This window comes from Symphalangus syndactylus, chromosome 2 (assembly GCF_028878055.3).
Source record: "Symphalangus syndactylus isolate Jambi chromosome 2, NHGRI_mSymSyn1-v2.1_pri, whole genome shotgun sequence".
NCBI classification, from domain to species: Eukaryota; Metazoa; Chordata; class Mammalia; order Primates; family Hylobatidae; genus Symphalangus; species Symphalangus syndactylus.
The window spans coordinates 14,458,929-14,481,680 of record NC_072424.2 but is presented as its reverse complement, the minus strand read 5'-3'; the positions used below and the strand labels follow the sequence as shown (position 1 = coordinate 14,481,680).

The 22,752-nt window shown below is 44.3% G+C and overlaps 1 long non-coding RNA gene across 2 annotated transcripts; it reads left to right on the top strand.

The window, feature by feature from the left end:
* Positions 1-3,392, top strand: LOC134732393 (uncharacterized). 2 transcript variants are annotated; one of them, XR_010115502.1, is made up of 3 exons: positions 1-156; positions 2,130-2,273; positions 2,511-3,392. It is a non-coding gene; the product is annotated as an uncharacterized lncRNA (long non-coding RNA). The 2 variants fall into 2 exon arrangements; XR_010115501.1 differs by having other exon boundaries at positions 12-156; positions 2,498-3,392.
* Positions 3,393-22,752: the final 19,360 nt, after the last annotated feature.

Sequence of the window (22,752 nt, the reverse complement as noted above, 5' to 3'; positions counted from 1 at the left end):
ACATTCTCACTAAACACAACCTCAGCACCATGAGGGGACAGGGAAGGGTCTGTTCTCCTTGCACATAGAAGCGGCCAGGCACCCAGCTTACCCTGAATCTGGAAACTTCTGCACTCAGAATCCTGGATTCCATTCCCCATCAACTGCAGGTCCCAGGTAAGGAAACCCATTCCAATTCTCAGAGTTTGGGAAGAAAGGGCAGGCCCACACATCGGTGATGCTGGAGCTCCGGCCGAAGAACCCACCAGCCCTGGAGGAGGGGGCCTGGGCTGGGCGGACTCTCTGGCAAGAGCAGGTTTCCATGGAGACATGAATCCAGGGCTGGAAGGACCTTCTCAGTTTTCCCTGAGCCACTGCTTGGCTCCCACCCTACATGAGGCTCCTGTCCTCATCTCCCCCTGGCATATTCTCCCCACATTGGACTGGCAGATGATGGCTTACTGTGCAAAGCACTTAGTGACAGGATCCTTTTATTCCTCACTCTAACCAACCCAATGGGCACGAACTCCATCAAAGGACGAAGCAGAGTCCCAGAAGATCAAGCATTCGCCCAAAGTCTCAGAGTTTGGGAAGAAAGGGCAGGCCCACTCATTGGTGATGCTGGAGCTCTGGCTGAAAAACCAAAAGTCACCCAGTGAGTTCACGGGGACACATAGCTCCACCTCCAGCAGAGGTTCCGACTCCTCCAGCTGGGATGGCCACTGCCGCACCGCTCTGCTCTCTCTCCTCCCCAGTGGCAGACACCCCAGCCTGTGCCACGGCCACTGCTCAGGGTGAGCCACATGCCTCCTGGGCACCCTCCGCTGGCATATGTCAGATGTTGCTCTCACAGACTTTATTTTCTCACTACAACAAGCCTGTAAAACAAGTTTGAGCCTGTTCCCCTTTTGTTTGTAGATGGGGAAGGAGGTTTGATTTGCCCAAGGACCACCAGGGAATCACTGCGTGGGCTGACCCCAGCTGCAGCCCTCCTGCATGGCTGCCTGTCACTCCAGCTGAGCAGAGGAGCTGCCATTGCCAGCACCCTTTCCCTTTCTAATCTGAAGGCAGCCCCTGCGGTGACAGAGTCCCAGCATCACCCATCACCCCAGCAGGTCAGGGGCCCTGGAGTCCCCCCTTGATGAATGACCTTAGCAGGAAAGAGAAATCTGCCCCCTCTCCGTGCCCCACAGCCACAGCCAAACAGTGGCTTCTGACCACTCCAGCTTCCTTTCCAAGAGGGTCCAAGCTCCCGCCATGGCTTCCACAAAACTCAGACACTTCCTGAGTTCACGGGTCATTCCAGTGCTTTGCCACTTCCAGGGAAATCAGCACTGGAAATGCAAGTCAGCAAAAAGGACAGAAGCCCAGGAACCAAGGGTAGGGCCCAGGGGGCCTACCAGGGGCTGGCAATCTAGGGCAAGTCTCTCCCCTCCAGGCTCATCTCCTCCTCTGTTGTTGGATAAACCAAATCGCCTCCAGCTCTATATGCCCAGCCATCTTTTTGTAATTAATATTTCAACTGATTACATGAGTCAGAAGAAACCAAACAGAATAAGGATGATGAAAACAAAAAGGGTTTGCGTTGGAATTTACACAATGAACACACCCTAGAACTATTCCAGAATTAAAAGCTTCTTAAAATATGGTCAGATGCAGCATAGGCCAACCCATGCCGCCTTGAGCTGCTTCCAGTGGCCTTGGTTGGAAAGAATGGACTGCCTAGGATGGAGGGGGAGTGGGGTGGGGTGGGGAGGTGGGGGCCTGCACAGAACCTGGGGGAGCAAACCCTGGCCTCGGGCATGAAGTCTGACAAAACAGCCTTCTGTGGTGTAGGGCTCAGAGTCCAGTTTCTTGTGCTGAGACCCAACCAGAGGATCGCGTGTCTGCCTACCCGCCCCATGTCCCCCCACCCCATCCCGCAACTGAGCGCCCACTGCTTGTGTCGGGGCCATCAGGAGTAGCAGCAAGGGGGGCTCTGTGGCTCCCTGGGGCTCTCAGACGCCTTGCATATCTCCGGGGGCTTCTGGAATGGTCTGGATCTGTATACAGTTTTAGGGTTTCCTTACTTTTCCAGTCTGAGACTGAAACTCAACCTCTAAGCATTTGAAAGAAACAACAGGAAAACTCAATCTTCTTTCCTTCCGCAGCACATTTAGGGTGAAAGCTTCACAGCTGAAAACCTCCTTCAAAGAAAACGCGGCCCAAATGTGCCGGGAGGAGAAGCCGGTGGATCCAGGAGGGGCCGGCGCTGCCGGCTCTGTCTCTGGGCTGACAACCTGGTTTCAGTATTGGTAAGTGGGTCAACCCCAGCTCCAGCGGCTCCTCCTCACCTCTGCCGATTGAGGGCCGCTGCAAATTTCAAGCAGAATAAAAGAGTATTCTGAGGGCCACTGCAAATTTCAAGTAGAATAAGAGTATTCCACAGTTAAAGAAAATTTTATATATCTATATCCATCTCACACAGATGATGTACTAGACCTTCTTCTAAGCACTTCTTAATTATTAACTCATTCAGTCCCATTTTACAGATGACAAAACTACGAAGTGGAGAGCCAAGGTCACCTTGCTACTAAATGGCAGAGCCAGGAGTTGAGGCCAGGCTATCCAGGTAGGACCAGGACCCAGAGTGGAGGGTGCGCCCAGGGCTGCCAGGTGGGCTCAGCAGGCCTGGAGCTTGTTTGAAACACAGGCGCTGCGGTGACCAAGTGAGCTGGCCCTGAAGGGCAGCGCGAGGGAAGGCGCCAGACCCCCCAGCCAGAGCCCCAGCCCTCAAGGGACAACTTGGCCAGGACAAGCTACTGGAACAGGCCAGGGCCCTTTTGGCGGGGAAGGGAGAACTGGACGACCCGGCTGAGAATTCCAGAGATTTTTCTCACTGATGGGAAGAAAATTGGGTCCCAGTAGGGGCCAGTGGGGAACGGGGCTTTGGAGGAAGTCAGGACTCAGGCGTCCTTGGGAACCTCTCGGCAAATTGCAGGTCTCCGGGATGTCGCTCCGTTGCATTCCCAGGTCCAGCCTGCCCCCTGCTGGCTCTGTCGGGGAACCAAACACAGGCCTCAGCCTCATCGTGCAAAGGTGGACTTCGGGGTTCTCAGATACCCCCGTGAAGCCCACGCTTATAAACTAGGAATGACACGTCACAAAATCAGTTACAGAGTGCTGCTGATACAGTCATCATTCATTCTAACCACATATTTAAACTGAGAAGGTTGCATGTATGTTCTGCCTGTCAAGGAAACCACGGCATAAATTGTGTAAAATTTGTGTGCAGCATATTTTTGTCAGAAGTGGGGCAGAGAGGAGAATGTTCAGGGGCTGGAGGTTAAAGTGCTGGAATCCAGGTCACCTCTACCCCAGTATATTGGGGTCCGTTCAAGTTTGCATGGAAAATAAAAGCGTTGCTGTGCTTCAGGAATTAGACCCTCTTTACCACGTGCCAGCAGATGGTTCATCAGGGAACTTGATGCAGAACGCGGCTGAGGTTCCAGAGGCAGGGCTGGGTCATTTAGAATTTGACACTCGAGACCTAAGTGCCTCAAATGTTTGACTCAGGGCTTCAATGAAACACTCAACAATCGGAACGGGGAGTTTCAATCCTGTTAAGAAAACAGTCTATTTCCCTTCTGCTAATTTCATTAAGTCAGTCTAGTATTTTTCAAAGTTTTGGCAGTTATCATAAAACAGACTCTCTGATCCCATAGGACAGCGATAGACGATCAGAAATCCAGCTGATTTGCACCTTTTAATGACCCAAACTTAATCACCCATAAACTCCCAGCCTCCAGCCAGACTGGCTGCCAGTTCGTTGCTGTTATTTGTGTATTTGCAGTAGAAAGTATAATTTTGCTTTCACCTGGCCAGGCCCCTGGGCTCACACCCACCATGTGCTAGCATCTATAGTAAGAATAAATTTTGCAGGACAAAGCAGGTGACAAAACAGGTATTATTTTTCTATAACAGGACTTAATATGACAGTCCAGCCCCCATTCACCAAATAACAACAAATGTCATCTAATCACTTCTGGGAATGGCTCGGTGACGCCTTAGTCTCTTTGCAGCTCCAGGTACACTTTCCCCTTCCTTGGTATCATCCACTCCTAAGGATTAAAGTGCCATCCACCTGCAGTTGCCTCCTGTTTCTCCCCACAGACCAGACCCCTCCTGTGCTCCAGACTCACACAGATAAAAGAGAAATGCCATTTCCATCCACACCGCTTGCCTCTGAGCCTTCCCTGTCTCCTTCACTCAGGTCCAAACCAGGGCATCTTTTTAAGTCCTCTTTCCCTCACAACTAATCCAACCTTCAGTACAACCTGTGGGGTCTACCTCCCAAATAGAGCCCAAAGGTGACCTCTTTCACCTTTGCTGTTGCCGCCAGCCTTGTCCATGCACCACCGTCTTTACTCCGGATGATTCTAGAACTTCATGGTCCACAAGGAGCCACTAGCCATATGTCGCTATGTAAATTTCACTGATTTAATTAAAATAAAGTGAATTTTAAAGCCGAGCTTCACAGCCACACCTAGCCAGACTCCAAGTGCTTAAGGGCCACACGTGGGCCCGTGGCCGCTGCAGGTGCAGTGCCAATGCAGGACACTTCCATTGCGGGACAGCCCTGCTCCAGGATCTCTCAGGGACAAAAGGGACGATGACCCCTGTCTGCATGTATGTCTCCTCCCCCAGGCCCAGCCCATCTTCCCCAGGGCAAGCAGGGCCTTCGTCCTGAGCTCGACTCAGCTGACATCGCACCTGTGCTTAAACTCTCTTATTGCCTATTCCGGTGAACAGAACAAAACGCCAGTTCCTTCTGTGGCCAGCCAGGCACCACATCTTCACATTCAGCCAACCGTCAGCAAATATCTATTGGACACAAACTAAGTGCCAGGCAATTGTGATGGAAAATGCCAAACGGCAAAGAGTCAAAACACCTTGCCTCCATGGAGCTGTCTAGGGGTGGGGGGCGGGGGGAGCAATAAACAAACGGTAAGTAAATGATGGTTTTCTAGATGAAATTGCTATTAAAAAAAAATAGCAGATTGAAGGGACCTGGAATGCCAGGAGAGGGTTACCAGATGGTCTCGTTGACAAGGTGACAGGTGAGCCTTCCAGGTGGGGGATCAGCCAGTGGGGAGGCTCCAAGGTGTGGGCAGGTCTGGGTATTTGAGAAACCATCAGGGGATCCAACGGGCTGGGAAGGAGGAAACGAGGGAAAGGGTAGGTCCTTGGGGTCTATGGGAAGGACGTGGGCTTTCGTCTGAGCCAATGGGGAGTTACGGCAGGATTTGATCTGAGCAACAGCTCCCAGCTCATATTCAAAAGGCTCCTTCCAGCTGCTGGCATGCGATGGGTGTTGAAAGGGGGGCACAGAGAGCCCCGAGTCACCTGCAGGGAGGAGGAGGGTGAAGTGGATTTGGGTGGCAGTGGCGAGGTGTTCAGAGATGTTCAGAGGATCCCAGGTGGGTGGGATGTGAGTGGGGGGAGCAGCCCAGCATGGCTCTGGGTTCCTTGGCGCCTGAGAGATGGGAAGGACAGGTGTGCAATGCTGGTGAAGACAGGGGTGGGAGGCGTTCACTGGACACTCAAACAGAGGGGCAAACGGAGAGCAGGAGGAGGGACAAAGGGGAGCGGGAGGTGTTCACTAGACGCCCAAGCAGAGGGGCAAACTGGCTGGGTCTGAGTCCACAGTGCTGGAGAGAGGTTGCTTTAGCGGCGGGAGCTAAGTGTTACGAAGCTGGCCCGCCGCTCTCTCCTTTCCTCTCTCCACTCTCTTTCTCCGTCTGGCCACTTGCACCTCCCATTGCACCCAGGACATCCCAGCTCGTTTCGGTGCCCTGGCCTGTCCAAGCAGCCCCCTGGCCAGCTCCACTCCGCGGTCCCGCCCTCTGCTTCCCACCGCACTCTGCAGCCCTGAATGATTGCTACTCACCCGGCTTAAGCTGTGAGCCCAAGGATGCTTAAGGACAGTTGTGTGAGGACACTTGTGGAGGACAGACACTCCAGCTTCTTGCTTGGGCTGTATTCCCAGCGCTAGACAGGCCTGGCCCCAGAGGACTCAGCGTCTGCACTGCCCCCACCCTGCCCGCCCCCTGCCCTACCTTGCCCCGCCCCCTGCCCTACCTTGCCCCGCCCCCTGCAGCCACCTGCTGCTTTTCTGGGAGGCCCAGGAACCCAGATGGTCGCTGATGAAGAGGAGCATCCCTCTCGCACCAGGTGGACCCAGCCCTGGGTCCTCAGCCTATAAGACACCACCACGCCCATCCACAAACACGTACAAACATACACACATCCCACACACAAACACACAAAAACACACACGCAATCACACACACAAACACCCCACACCCACACACACAGTCACACACACATCCCACACATAAACACCCACACATTCACACACACAATCACATACACACACCCCACACCCACACAAAAGCACACACACAAACATCCACACACACACTGACATACATACAAACACCACACACACAATCACACACAAACACCTCCACACACAATCACACACACAAACACCCCCACAGTCACGCACACAATCGCAAACATACACATCCCGCACTCACACACAAACACAATCACAAATACCTCACACACACAGTCACTCACAAACATGCCCCCCACACAGTCACACACACAAACACCCTACACACACACAACCCCCCCACATAGACACACACAAACACCCTCCACACACAAAAACACAATTACACACAATCACACATAAACACTCACCCCCAACACACACGAACACCCCGCACATGCCCCCACACACAAATACTCCCCACACACATGCACATGCATACCCCACCCCCACACGTAAACACACAATTACTCACAAGAACACACACACAAACACTTCCGCTGACACACAAACACAATCACAAACATATACACACTTCACACATGCAATCACGAACACCACACACGCACAATCACACACACACAAACACTCCCCACACACAATCAAAAACATACACACACCCCACAACCACACAAATGCACACAACACATAAACACACACTCCTCACACACAAAAAACACTCCACACACCCACACAAACACCCCACACCCACACACAATCACACACACAAACACCCCCACACACCCACATACAAACACAATCACAAATACCCACACACAAACACACCCAATATACACTCTCACACTCACAAGGTTTAACTTCTTTTCTTCCCCTCCTCCCCCTTCCCCATTCCCGGTCTGAGAGTTTTATTTGAAAAGTCAGGAAAAGCCTGAAAAACCAGCTCGCCTCAAAAGTACGTATTTTTGAAAATTGAATGCAGATATTAATTATTGATTATGAATTTGATTTATGAATGAGAAATGACTTTGAAACTTCTTTTTTCAGCAGTGGAGCCATTCCAAAGGGATACGAGCGAACGTACTTGTATCCTGACCCCTGAGTCGATCCCACTTAACTCAAGTTGTCAACGGAGAAGCAGAAGGGGAGCTGTGGAAACCCACAGAAATGTGGCAGCGGCGGGGCGGAGAACGAGGAGGGGAGGGGAGGGGAGGGGAGGAGATGGAAGGGCGAGGCAGGGATGGAGGGGTGGAGAGGGGAGGGGATGGAGGGGCGGGGCGGGACGGAGAACGAGGAGGGGAGGGGACGGGACGGAGGGGTGGGGAGAGGCGGGGAGGAGATGGAAGGGAGGGGCGGGGATGGAGGGGTGGAGAGGGGAGGGGATGGAGGGGCGGGGTGGGAGGGGAGAGGATGGAAGGGAGGGGAGGAGGAGGAAGGGAGGGATGGGGCAGCGATGGGGAGAAGGGAGGAGCAGGGAGAGGAGACAGGTGGAGGGGCGAAGAGAGGATGAAGGGGAGAGGCAGGGCGGGGATGGAGGGCCGTAGAGACGGAGAGGGCGGAACGATTCCCCGCCGCTCTGAACGCCCCGCCTGGCCGTGCTGCGCGCCCTGCTGGGAGAGCCCCTACAGAAGGCTCCCGGGCGGACCGGCGTCCGCTTCCAGAGTCGAGGCCGCTTCTCTCCCGGGCGGCCAAGTTGCAGGCTGTTCCTCGCTGTCTCCGCTGGAATGGGTGGGCAGGTCTTTGTGCGCTACTTTTAAGTGCTGTAATGAGCGCCCTCTGATTCCCAGCCCTGGAAGCGGCAGTAGCTCCGGGGAGCGGATGGGGTGTCATTCGCTCCCATCCTCCACCCCATCCCACGTCTGGACGCACCAAAGCCATAGCAGTGATCATAGGGACCCTCGGCCGCCAGGCCTGGGCGGGTGACGCGGACCCTCCGCCGCCCGTTGCGCCCTGCGGGTGGCTGCTCTGCACCTGGTGGACGCCTTCCCTGAAGTTCTTGATCCCTTAAATACACTCAGGGCCAAGCGGATTTTCCTCCAGGTGTGGGGATGGGAAATAGCTGGCGGACAGCCCGACAGGAGCGCTGTCTCCCTGAGATTTGCAGGGCTCGGGCTTATGCAGCAGACATTGCGGGCGAACCCAGCCATAGGTGTCTGCAGGGAGGCCTGCGCGTGCAGACTCCGCAGGCGGGAGGACATGGGCTCCCCTAGTTCCTGTTCAGCCTGCGTCCTCACCCACCAGGCCGGCCAGGGTGACTGGGACTGAGGGGGCTTTCTGGAATGCAAAACTTACAGCGCTGAAATCGCAAAAGTTCTGGGTAGACCAGGGCAAGTTGATCACCCAAAGGCCAACCCAGCTTCTGGGGTTAAGGCAGTCACCCCTGCTGTATTAACCCCCACAGGGCATAGACTCCTGGGGGAATAATCTCCTTCAGTTTCTTCTCTTTCCTGGAGACTCCAGAGATTTTGTCTTCTTCACTCTGTGTGTGGCTGTATCTGGATTCAGCATACAGTACAATCAATCTGCTTTTGATTCTTGTAAGCCCAGAATTGCTTATGAATTCCTGATTTGGGAGCAGCTCCAATGTAGCTGTGGGTACCAGCCCCATCCAGCTCCTTCAACTGCAAGGTCGCTGCAGAGAGTGCAGGACAGTGAGGCCCTGGTCCCTTCTTTCTGGCTTTGTGGTAGGTTCTGAACAGTGCCTCTTTTGAGTGCACTGCGCCCTGTCCTCTTTCACAGATTTTGTTGGTTTCCTTTTGGTTTGGGCGCTGGGTGAAGCTGACCTGCTTAGTTCACGAGCTCACGTTTCTCGCTGGAGCTCTGCTGCTGAGTATCCTCCCTCCACTCCTGGGAGGAGGGCTGCCCTTTGCCATCTAGGTCTGCCTTAATCAGGAAGAGAAGTTACTGTTGATGAAGGAAGAAGAAACGAGGCATATTTTTCTGAATGTTTTGCTTATTCCTAGACCAGGGTTCTTGAAGTTAAGATCCAGGAGCTGCCACCTCATCCCCCACCCCACTTTTACATTTTGTTTTATTTACATTTACGTTTTGTTTTATTTGTGACTTAGCCCCAGGGAATGTGGTCACCTAACTAGCGACCCAATTATAGGGTTTTGTGGAGCTGGAAGGAGCCCATCAATTAATTTTTTTACATGCCATCCTGCTGGGATGGGCACAGGGTGAACTCTGACCTGCCTGTCTTCCGGCTAACTAGATGGTTCATGTGTCTTCTCCTCCCTCTAATGGGCTGAATGGATCAATGCTTTCTTCTTCACCTTTTCTGTACCATGAGACTTTCAGTGTGGGCGTGGCATTCTGCCCCCTTGACCCCACATGACTTGCTTTGGCCAATGGGCTGTTAGCAAACATGACTCGGAGTGGAGTTGGGTGGGGGAGCACTTGCCCTTTTCCCTCACTCTTGCTCCTTCTCCTTTGCCAAGACAGCCCAGGTGGTGAGTCATGTGGAGCAGAGCCAAGTTTCCCAGTTGTCCCAGGTGTGCTCATTCTAAAACAGCCAAGCTGCAGCTGACCAGCAGACACGTGGGTGAGCCCAGCCAAGACCAGAAGAACTGCCTGGCAGAGCCCTGCCTAAGTCACCGATCCACAGAGTTGTGTGTCAGTATTTATAGTGTGACATGGATAATAGGGTGTCATTGAGGTTGTGTGGTTGATACACAGCATTACTGTGGCAGTTAATGATGGATTCACTCTAGCTCCACACAGGTGCCAGAAGGAGCGCTCAGTTTCTGTGATGTCCCAGGACCCAGCATGGTTCTATGTGCAGTTCAAAGCAGAAGGTGACAGTGAAAGGAGCCTGGTGTCAGGCAGACCAGAGTGTGGACCTGCAGTCTGCCACTTACAAGGAGCGTGACTCTGGGCAAGTTAGTTAACTCCTCTCGTATTCAGTTGTCTCATTCTAAAATGGAGATAATACTGATATCACTAGTCCTAATGCTATGGTTCGGATATTTGACCCCTCCAAATCTCATGTTGAAATATGATCCCTGATGTTGAAGATGTGGCCTAGCAAGAGGTGTCTGGGTCATGGGGGCCAATACCTCATGAAGTGCTTGGTGCAGTTCTTATGGTAATGAGTGAGATCTCCATCTATCAGTTCCCACAAGAGCTGGCTGTTAAAAAGAAATTGACACTTCCCTCGCCTCTTTCTTGCTCTCTCTTCCTCTCCTTCTATGTGATCTCTGCACACGCCAGTGTCCCTCCCTCTTCTGCCATGAGTGGAAGCAGCCTAAAGCCCTCACCAGAAGCAGATGCTGGTGCCATGCTTCTTGTACAGCCTGCAGAACTGTGCACCAAATAAGGCTCCTTTTTAAAAAAATAAAATAAAATTATCTAGCTTCAGGTATTCCTTTGTAGCAACACAAATGGACTAAGACATTTAATAATTCTAATAGGCGCAATTTATTGGGCAATTATGTGTCTGAAATCATGTTAAGAATTTCATGTATAATAGCTGATTAGACTTTCACCACAGCCCTGTAATAAATATCTGTTTTACAGATGAGAAAGCTGAGGTACAGTGAGACTAATTGAAGGGGCCAAGGGCACACAGCATATGCTACATTAAGTTTTGTTTTATGTGTGTTTTTCTTTGAGCAGCATATAGATTTTCCATATAATATGATCTCAACTAAAGCAAAATATATAGAAATAAGACTGGAAAAAATATGACAATATGTAAATAGCAGTTGCCTCTGAGTACTGAACTTTGAATTTTTTTATTTTTATATTAACTCAAAAATTTTTATAATTATCTTTATTTTTATATCTTTGTTTATATAAAGATAATTATGACTATCTTTTATAAAAGATATTATTTTATATTATCTTTATAATTAGACTCAACATTTGAAAAAAATCTTCGCACAGTATTTGACTGTGTTCCGAAATCTTGTGGTTAATGACAATATCTGGCTTTAGAGTTACTTCCTTCATATTTTTTATCAATCTAAGACCTTTGGTTCAACATCCTAGAAGAATAGTTATTGCAAGCCACTTTCTCCTAAAAATATATTAAAATGCTGATAGAATATGTATTAGTTAGGGTAGGGTGGGTTGGGGTAACAAAGAGACCCCAAAATATACAATGGTTCAAACACAATAGAAAGGGGCTTCTGTTTCTTGGAGAGCTTGCAGAGGACCAATCTTCTTAAAGAGAACAAGAATGCTGATGGCATACCAAAAAGCATTTGTCTGAAGGCATTGGAGAGCTGTGGAGGCAACCAGGCCTAAAAGGCCAAGATTCTTGAAAGGGAAAAACCATGGAAAGATGAGCCATATTCTGAAGCTGCTCTTCCCTCATGAACTTGGGAATGCTGGGCAGAAGGCCAGGCCTGGGCTACTAGAGGGGGCAAGAAAACTAGCAAAGATGTGGGAAGCTTACAGGTCTGGAAAGCAAAAATTAAATTCTTAGGGGTGGGGGATCCAGAATCCCATAAGATGGAGCAAATAACTGAGCCAAACTCTCAGTCAGTTTTTAACTCAAGATATTGGGAAATTTCTGGAGCTACACAAAATGTAAACTAGGTAGGCAAATACAGAGCCTCTGAAAAGCTAAGTGAAGTTTTCAATAGTCTTACTGTGCTGAAGACACTAGGACTAGAATTTAGAACTTACGGGGCAAGGGCCATGATGAACACCCCAGCCACTCAACAGAAAACCCTAAAACGATGCTCTAAGAATAAACATGATCCAGGAGTAGGTAGAGGTTCAATACTGCTACTGAGCCCTGAGTTAACTCAGTCCCTGGTTGAATTAAGCTGACTAACCCATAGTATATGATATGGTTTGGCTGTGTCTCCACTCAAATCTCTTCTTGAATTGTAGCTCCCACAATTCCCACATATCATGGGAAGGACCTGATGGGAGGTAACTGAATCATGGGGATGGGTCTTTCCCATGCCGTTCTTGTAATAGTGAATAAGTCTCATGAGATCTGATGGTTTTATAAATGGGACCCCTGCATAAGCTCTTTTTTTGTCTGCCTCCATGTAAGATGTGACTTTTCTCTTCATTTGCCTTCTGCCACAATTGTGAGGCCTCCCCAGCCACGTGGAATTGTGAGTCAATTAAACCTCTTTCCTTTATAAATTACCCAGTCTTGGGTATGTATTTATTAGCAGTGCAAGAACAGACTAATACAGTATATCTACCTATCAGAGGAAAGGATGAACAATGTCCAGCATTCAATAAAAAATGTAGGGCATACCAAGAGACAAGACTAAATGGTCAAATATCAGGGTGGATATTTAGATAAGGGAAATCAACCCACAGGTGATTCAGATATTGGACTTAGCTGATAAGGGCTTAAGTGAACTATTATTAATATGATAAAGACAATATAGAAAAAGATGGATGAAAATAGAATTTCATCAGACAATTGAAAAGCTATGAAAGGAACTAAATGAAAATTCTAAGAACTAAAAATTGCAAAAACTAAACAAGAATTCAGTAGGTGGATTTATTATTAATGTAATCTGTTATTAATAATCTATTATGAATAGATTAGAAACAGCAAAAAAGATTAGTGAATTAGGAAATACAGCAATATAAAAAATTAAGATTGAAACACAGAAGAAAAGAAGATAGAAAATACAAAAGAGAACATAAAGGACATAGACAGCAGTGTAAAGGCCTAACATAAGTGTAATTGCAGCCTCAGATAGAGAGGAAAGAGATAATGGGATAAGGAAATATTTGAAGAACTAAATACCTGACAATTTTCCAAAACTGAGGAAAGACATTAGTCCAGGAATTTAAAATCTTTACATACTCTAAGCAAGGTATATATAAAATAAATTTTACTTTAGTATAGCTGAAAAACAAAGATAAAAAAGGAAATTGTGAACACAGCAGGAGAGGAACGACATATTACCTTCAATGGAGCAACAATAAGACTAAAGACTGGCTTTTCAGAAATGATATGTTTAAAGAGCTGGAAGGTAGTAAAACTAACCTGAAATTCTACATTCAGTGAAAGTGTAACAGCTCAATAGGTTAATCTTGCCCACTGCCCACCCAGATAGAGCCAATGTGTCAAGATGGGGAATTGCAATAGAGAAAGAGTTCAATACATGTAGAGCCAGCTAAACAGGGACTGTAGTTTTATTACTATTCAAATTAGCCTCTCCAAAACTTGGAGGCTAGGGTTTTGTAAAGATAGTTTGGTGAGCAGGGGGATAGGGAATGAGTGCTGCTGATGAGTTAGTGATGCAATCATAGGGTGTGGTAAATGGTCCTCATGTGCTGAGTTCACTCCTGGGTGGGAGCCACAGAGGAGTTGCTGATCCAGTTGGAGTCATCTAGTCATCAGAAATGTAAAAGTCAGAAAAGATATCTTAAAAGGGCAACCTTAGGGTCTACAATAGTGATGCTCTTTATAGGAGTTGTTGAAGAAGTTGCAAATTTTGTGACTTCCAGAATAATGGTTGGTAATCATTTAACTATGCCTACATCTTAGCAGAATTCAGGTCCCTCTCATCTTCCTAACCTGGTTGCCTTTCATTAGTTTTGCAAAGTGGCTTAGTTTTGGGAAGAGCTATTATGTTTTAGTCTCCCAAAGTTAGTCTGGCCATGCTCAGGAATGGCCAAGGGCAGTTTGGAGGTTAAAAGCAAGATGGAGTTGATTAGATCTTTCACTATCATAATTTTCTCACTGTTATAATTTTTGCAAAGGCAATTTCCAAAACATCCTTCAAAAATGAAGGGAAAATATTATTTAAGACACCAAAACAGAAAAACCCAGTCTAAAATAAATGCCAATAGAAATTCTTCAGACAAAGGAAAAAGAACCCAGATTTAAAAATTGAAATGCATGAAGAAATTGAAAGCTACAGAAAGAGTATATATGTAAATATAAATAAATATTAACCATACAAAACATCAAAAATGATGTCTAGTGGGATTTAAAATATATATTGACAAGAATAAAGGAAAAGAATTGGAGCAATAAAGTATTCTGAGGTCTCAACATTGTATAAAAGAAATAAAATTCCTAAATTATATTAGACAATAATAAATCAAGGATACATGTTGCAACATTTACAGTAGTTACTAAAATACTGAAGTACCAAGTTTATGTAGGGAAAATAGAATAATAAAACTATTCATCCAAAAGAAAGTAAAAAAAAAAAAACCCAAAGACATGGAAAAGCAACATAAAATGGGTACAACACAAAAAGTAAAATGGTAACTATAAATTCTAATATATTAATAATTATGTCAAATATAAATTGACTAAATACTTCAAGTAAGACCAAAATAGTCAGATCTGATTTTATTAACTCAATTATATGCTGGTTACAGGAGACCCACCTCAAGAGCAAAAAAGGATGAGAGTAAAAGTTGAAAAAAGCTATGCCAGATAAACACTAAACAAAAGAAAGCCGGTATCATTATTCTAATATCAGAAAAGTAGACTGGAAGGTAAGAAGCATTGCTAGACATAAAGCAGTTGCTTTGCAATGATAAAAGGATCAATCCACTCATAAAGCAAAAACAGACAGAACTAAAAAAGAAAAAGAGACAAATTCACAATAATATTCAGAGGCACAAGCACACTCCTCTCAATATATGATAGAAATGCAAATAGAAAATCAGTAATAGCACAATTAGCCTGACCTAATTAACACTGTATCCTACAATGACAGAATATGCATTCTTTTTAAGTGCACACATAACACTTAATAAAATGAATCATATGCTGGGTCATAAAACAATTCTCAACAGATTTCAAGGGATTTGAATCACTCTGACCACTGCGAAATTAACCCTCTGACCACTGTGAAATTAATGTAGAAATTAATAACAAAAAGTTAATTAGGAAATCTCCTTTGCTGCTATGCTAGCAATCTCTGCCTCCAAATATATGTCAGTGTCTTTTTAATTCACAGGAAAGCTTGAAGGAAGGAAAAAAGATACTTCTTGAACAGAAATAAAATAGAAACTACAGCCAGCGGGTAATCCATGAGCCAACACACCAGGAGCCCAGGGAAGCATGTCCCAAGGGCTCACAGCTGGGTTTTGATGCCGATTAGGAGAAACGGAATATGACTTTGACCTACATGAGGCAGAGGTGAACTAAGAACTCTGAGTAGAGTTGAGACCCTGGAAGACTGCCCTCTTCTTATAAGAGGAACTAGAAAAACTCAAGCAAAATCTCCAGAACCAAGCTTGACTGCACAGAAAAAGCAAAGGGGAAAAATATCCCAGTGGAAATGGAAACTCCAAACTCATCCCATCCCAATCAGATGTAAAGTTTTAATTTATACTTCCCACAAAATAAGGAAATCCCAAACCAAATATATATATAATATAATTATAAATAAAATATAATTAATTATAGTTATATAAATAGATATTTTATAAAATAATTATGTATATGTGATATATCTATAAAATATAATTATATTATATACAATATATTTCTATATATATAATATAATTAATTTCAGAAGAGTGATCCCTTGGCTCCAAAACTGAAGCAAAGAGAAATCCTTTTCTAAAGACATCTTCAATGCCAGGCCACATGAGACTCCCATAGGGGAAAACAATGGCAACACCAGCTGAAGAAAACTTCCAGTGATTTTTTTAAAATCACAAACTACACAAAGAAACAATTCACAATACGGGAAGTCAGCAGATACAATCAACAGCATATTAGATCCCCCAGACACTTGTGATGACAGAATAGCCCAAATCAAATTATATACCAAATATATTTTAAATGATTAACACATAAAGAAGGGATAAAAATCATGTTGAAAAAAAACAAGATTCTATTTAAAAAATAATAACAGCCTGACCTGAGCATGAGCCAAATTGTAGTTCTCAGACTGAAAATGAAAAATGAACCCCAAAAGTCATTAAAAACTTAATAGTTTAAATAGCAGAATTGATGGTTTAGACAAGTAGGAAGATTTGGTGAACTGGGAGATAAATGTAAGAGAATTTCACAGAATACAATGCAGATATGAAGAGATATAAAATCTGAAAAAGAGCTAACTGAGTGAAATTGAAACATGAAAAACCATACAAAAGATCAACAAGCCATAAGTTGGTTCTTTGAAAAAATACATAAGATAGACAGGCTACTAGCTAAACTAATGAAAAAAAGAGAGAAGATCCAAATAAACACAATTAGAAATGACAAAGTGGACATTTTCACTGACCTCACAGAGATATAAAAAACCATCAGAGACTATTATGAACATCCCTATGCACACAAACTAGTAAACCTAGAAGAAATGAATAAATTCCTGAAAACATGCAACTTCCCAAAACTGAACCAGAAAGAAATTCAAACTTCAAACAGACCAACAATGAGTTCTGAAATTGAATGAGTAATTAATATCCTGCCAACCAGAAAAGCCCAGGACTAGATGGACTCACAGCTTAATTCTACCAGACATACAAAGAAGAGCTGGTACCATTCCTACTGAAACTATTCCAAAAAATTAAGGAAGAGGGATTCCTTCCTAACTCATTCTGTGAGGCCAGCATCATTCTAGTACCAAAACCTGGCAAAGACACAACAACAACAGAAAAGACTTCATGACAATATCCTTGATGAACATAGATGCAAAAATCATCAACAAAATACTAGCAAACAAAATCCAAAGCCCATCAAAAAGCTAATCCATAACAATCAAGTAGGCTTTCCCTGGGATACAAAGTTGGGTCAACACACACAAATCAATAAATGTATTCATCACATAAACTGAACTAAAAACAAAAACCACATGATAATCTCAATAAATGCAGAAAAGTCTTTTGATAAAATTCAGCATCCCTTCCTGTTAAACACTCTCAACAAAGTAGGCATTGAAGGAACATATTTCAAAATAATAAGAGCCATTTTCGACAAACCCACAGCCAACATCATACTGAATGGGCAAAAGCTGGAAGCATTCCCTTTGAGAACCAGAACAAGGCAAAGATGCCCACTCTTAACCACTTCTTTTCAACATAGTACAATAAGTCCTAGCCAGAGCAGTCAGGAAAGAGAAAGAAATAAAAAGCATCCATGGAGGTCAAACTTTCTGTTTGCAGACAATATGATTTTATACCTAGAAAACCCCAGCCTCTGCCCAAAAGCTCCTAGACCTGATAAACAACTTTAGCCAAGTTTCCAGATACAAAACCAATGTACAAAAATTAGCAGCATTTCTATACATCAATATCATCCAAGTTGAGTGCCAAATCAAGAACACAATCCCATTCACAACAGCCACAAAAGGAATGAAATACCTAGGAATACAGCTAACCAGGTAGGTGAAAGATCTCTACAACCAGAATTACAAAACACTACTGAAAGAAATCAAAGATGACACAAACAAATGAAAAAACATTCCATGTCCATGGATAGGAAGAATCAATATTGTTAAAATGGCCATATTGCCCAAAATAATTTACAGATTTAACGCTATTCCTATCAAACTACCAATGACATTCTTCATAGACTTAGTAAAAGCTATTCTAAAATTTATATGGAACGAAAGAAAGAGCCCAAATAGACAACACAATCCTAAGCAAAATGAACAAAGCTGGAAACATCACATTACCCTACTTCAAACTATACTACAAGTCTACAGTAACCACAGCAGCATGGTATTGGTACAAAAATAGACACATAGACTGATGGAACACAACAGAGAGCCCAGAAATAAAGCCTCAGAGCTACAGCCATCTGATCCTGGACAAAATCAACAACAACAACAAAAAAGCAATGGGGAAAGGACTCTTTGTTCCACAAATGGTGCTGGGATAAGTGGCTATCCATATGCAGAAGATTGAAACTGGACCCCTTTTTTACACCATATACAAAAATCAACTCAAAATTAAAAATGTAAATGTAAAACCTAAAACTATAAAAAGCCTTGAAGAAAACCTAGGAAATACCATTCTAGAGCTAGGCCCTGACAAAGACTTTATGACAAAAATGCCAAAGCAATTGCAACAAAAATTGAAATGGACAAATAGGACCTAATTAAACTAAAGAGCTTCTGCACAGCAAAAGAAACTGTAAAACCGAGTAAATAGACAACCCACAAAATGGGAGAAAAAATTTGCAAACTATGCATCTGACAAAGGTCTAATATCCAGACACTATAAGGAACTTAAAATAACTAACAAGCAAAAAACAAGCAACCCTATTAAAAAGTTGGCAAAGAACATGGACAGACACTTTTCAAAAGAAGACATATATGCAATCAACAAGCATATGAAAAAATATTCAACATCACTAATCATTAGAGAAATGCAAATCAAAACCACAATGAAATGACCATCTCAAACCAGTCAGAATGGCTATTACTAAAAAGTCAAAAAATAACAGATGCTAGCAAGGCTGTAGAGAAAAGAGAAAACTTATACACTGCTAGTGAGAATGCAAATTAGTTCAACCACTGTAGAAAAGCAGTTTGGTGATTTCTCAAAGAGCTTAAAACAGAACTACCATTTGACCCAGCAATCCCATTATTGGGTTTATACTCATAGGAATATAAATCACTCTACTATAAAGACACATGCAAACGTGTTCATTGCAGCACTATTCACAATAGCAAAGACATGAAATCAACCTAAATGCCCATCAATTGTAGACTGAATAAAGAAAATGTGGTACATATACACTGTGGAATACTACACAGCCATTAAAAAGAACAAGATCCTGTTCTTTGCAGGGACATGGATGGAGCTGGAGGCAATTATCCTAGGCACATTAATGCAAGAACAAAACACCAAACATCGCGTGTTCTCACTTGTAAGTGGAAGCTAAACACTGAGTATACATGGACACAAAGAAGTGAACAATAGACACTGGGGGCCGACTTGAGGGTGAGGAATGAGAGAAGGGTGAGGACCAAAAAACTACCTATCAGGTACTATGCCTATTACCTGGGTGATGAAATAATATGTATGCCAAATCCCTACAACATGCAATTTATCCCTAGAATCAACCTGCACATGTACCTCTGAAACTAAAATAAAAGTTGAAAAAATAAAAGCAGCCAGGTGCAGTGGCTCACACCTGTAATCCCAGCACTTTGGGAGGCTGAGGAGGGTGGATCACGAGGTCAGGAGATCGAGACCATCCTGGCTTACATGGTGAAACCCCATCTCTACTAAAAAAATACAAAAAAATTAGCTGGGCCTGGTGGCAAGCACCTGTAGTCCCAGCTACTTGGGAGGCTGAGGCAGGAGAATGGCATGAACCTGGGAAGTGGAAGCTTGCAGTAAGCCGAGATTGCGTCACTGCGCTTCAGCCTGGGCATCACAGCAAGACTGTGTCTCAAAAAAAAAAAAAAAAAAAAAAAAGGAAAGAAAATCTGAAAAGGATTAAAAGGAATTAAGATTAAGAGAAAATCTGAAAAGATTAAAATTATGAGGAATAATGAATAAGGAGGACCAACCTAGAATCTAGTAGTTCATTTTGTTGTTGTTATATTTTATTTTTAATTGACACACAATAATTGTACCTATTTATGAAGTACAGTGTCATGTTTTAATACAGGTATGCATTGTGTAATGATAAAATCATGTCATTAAACATATCCATCACCTCAAACATTTATCATTTCCTTGTGATGAGAACCTTCAAAATCCTCTCTTCTAATTATTTTGAAATATATGATACAATATGAGGGGTCTTCAAGAAGTTCATGGAAAGTGCATATTATGAAAAAAACTATGCATGGATTGCAAAAAAATTTGCACAGAAATAAACACATACTAACTTATTATAATATGCCTGAGCAGGATCTAGTTTGAGGAACTAAGAAGGGTAAGACATGGACTTAAAAACAGCCTGTATTAGGCTGTTCTCACATTGCTATAAAAAGATACCTGAGACTGGGTAATTTATAAAGTAAAGAGATTTAATTGGTTCCCAGTTCTGCAGGCTGTACAAGAAGCATAGTACTGGAGTCTGCTTCTGAGAGGCCTCTGGAAGCTTACAATTATGGCAGAAGGTAAAGTGGAAACTTGCATGTCACATGGCAAAAGCAGTAGCAAGAGAGAGGGAGGGGGTAAGTGCTACACACTTAAACAACCAGATCTTGTGAGAACTCATGTACTCGCTATCATGAGAACAGCACCAAGGGAATGGTGCTAAACCATTCTTGAGAAACATCTCCATGATCCAATCACCTCCCACCAGGCCCCACCTCCAACACTGAAGATTACGATTCAACATGAGATTTGGGTGGGGACCCAGATCCAAACCATATCAGAGCCCCATCAGAGCAACATGAATTCTGCTAAAATTGAAGCAAGAACAAACACGAAATTTATGGTGAAGCTTGGATGGACAAATGATGAAATCATTGATGCTTTTCAAAAAGCTTATTAGAACAATGCCCCAGTGAGATCAACAGTTTACACATGGATAACTCAAAGGGATAAGAACATGCAGAAGTTTGGCCAACAGCAGCAGATCATCCACATCAATTTTTGAGGAAAAAATTAAGCTTCTTTGTGCACTAACTGAAGAGGACTGACAATTAACAGAAGAAAAAATAGGCAAGACCATAGACATCTCAGTTGGTTCAGCATATACAATTCTGACTGTAAAATTATAACTGAACAAATGTTCCACTCAATGGGTGCCAAGCCCATTGTGCCCATGGCCCCCTATGCAGTAACGGACCCATTACACTGAGACAGTAGGGGTTGCAGCAGAGAAAGGATTAATTGATTGCAGGGTGCTGAGCAAGGAAATGGGAGGAGACCCTCAAATTCCTCTCCCTAAGGGTTCTAGGATTGGGTTTTTAAGGGGATTATGGAGGATGAGGGGCTGGAGAATTAGGGGTGTTGATTGGTTGAGGTAAGGGGGATGACATCATCAGGATGTGGAAACTCATGCTTTGGTGAGTTAGCTTCTTATGGGGTCCTTCAGACCAGCTGGCATCAGTGGGGTCCTTCAAACCAGCCAAGTCAATAATTCATCAGTATGCAGGACCTGAAAAAGTATATCTCAAAGGGAAAACTTAACATTTTATACTCTTTAAGTTATTATCTATAGAGCAGTTAAGGAGAACTATAATCTTCTAACAGGGTCTACGTCATTCCAGGACAATAGGCACCAAACAACTGTGAGGAAGAAGGTCGGAGAATAAGCTGACTTCATGATTAATGCTGAATGTGCTGCAAGCTTGGTTTATTTTTATTTCTCCCTCTCCCTTCTTCCCTAATTTTCATTTTCTTTTATTTTGGGAGACAGCATCTCATTCTGTTGCCCAAGCTGGAGTTCAGTGGTATTAACAGTTCACTGCAGCCTCGACCTCCTGAGCTCAAGCAATTCTCCTGCCTCAGCCTCCTGAGTAGCTGGGACCACAGGCATGCACCACCACACCTGGCTAATTGTTTCTACTTTTTATAGAGACAGGGTCTCACCGTGCTGCCCAGGCTGGTCTCAAACTCCTGGGCTCATGCGATTCTCCCAAAGTCCTGGGATTATGGGCATGAGCCACTGTGCCCAGCCCCTGATTAATTTTATAAACGAGATAAGGGCAGTTTTACCCAAGTTAACCTCAGAGAAGAGCAGAACTTTCAATGGAAATCTCAAACAGTAGAATCAATATCCTGAAGCAGTTCTTCAAAGAATTATAACAGAAAACAAAGCATGGCCTTACTAGCATGATCCTGAACACCAGGCACAATCAAAGCAATGGCTACAAAGGAGTCCTGTCAAAGCAAAACAGACTAGTCAAGGGCAAAGGTCATAGCAACATGTTTGGGGATGCTCAAGGCATTTGGTTTGTTGACTTTCTGGAGGACTAAAGAATGATAACATCTTCTTATTATGAGAGTGTTTTCAAAAAGTTAGCCAAAGCTTTAACAGAAAATCTCCCAGGTAATCTTCACCAGAATCCTTCACCACAAGAATGTTCCTGCTCATTCCTCTTGTCAAACAAGGGCTTTTATGAGAGTTTCAATGAGAAATCATTATGCATGCACCTTACAGTCCTGATTTGGCTTCTTCTGCCTTCTTTTTGTTTCTTAATCTTAAAAAAAAATGTATTTTTTATTTCATTTATTTATTTATTTTTTGAGACAAGAGTCTTGCTCTGTCACTCAGGCTGGAGTGCAGTGGCGTGATCTCAGCTCACTGCAACCTCTGCCTCCTGGGTTCAAGTGATTCTCATGCCTCAACCTCCCAAGTAGCCGGGATTACAGGTGTGCACCATCATACCCAGCTAATTTTTGTATTTTTGGTAGAGACAAGCTTTCGCCATGTTGGCCAGGCTTGTCCCCAACTCCTGATCTGCCCACTTTGGCCTTCCAAAGTGCTAGGATTACAGGCGTGAGCCACTGCACCCGGCCTTAATCTTAAAAAGTCTTTAAATGGTACCCATTTTCCTTTAGTTAATAATGAAAAAAGACCACATTGACATAGTTAAATTCCCAGGACCTTCAGTTCT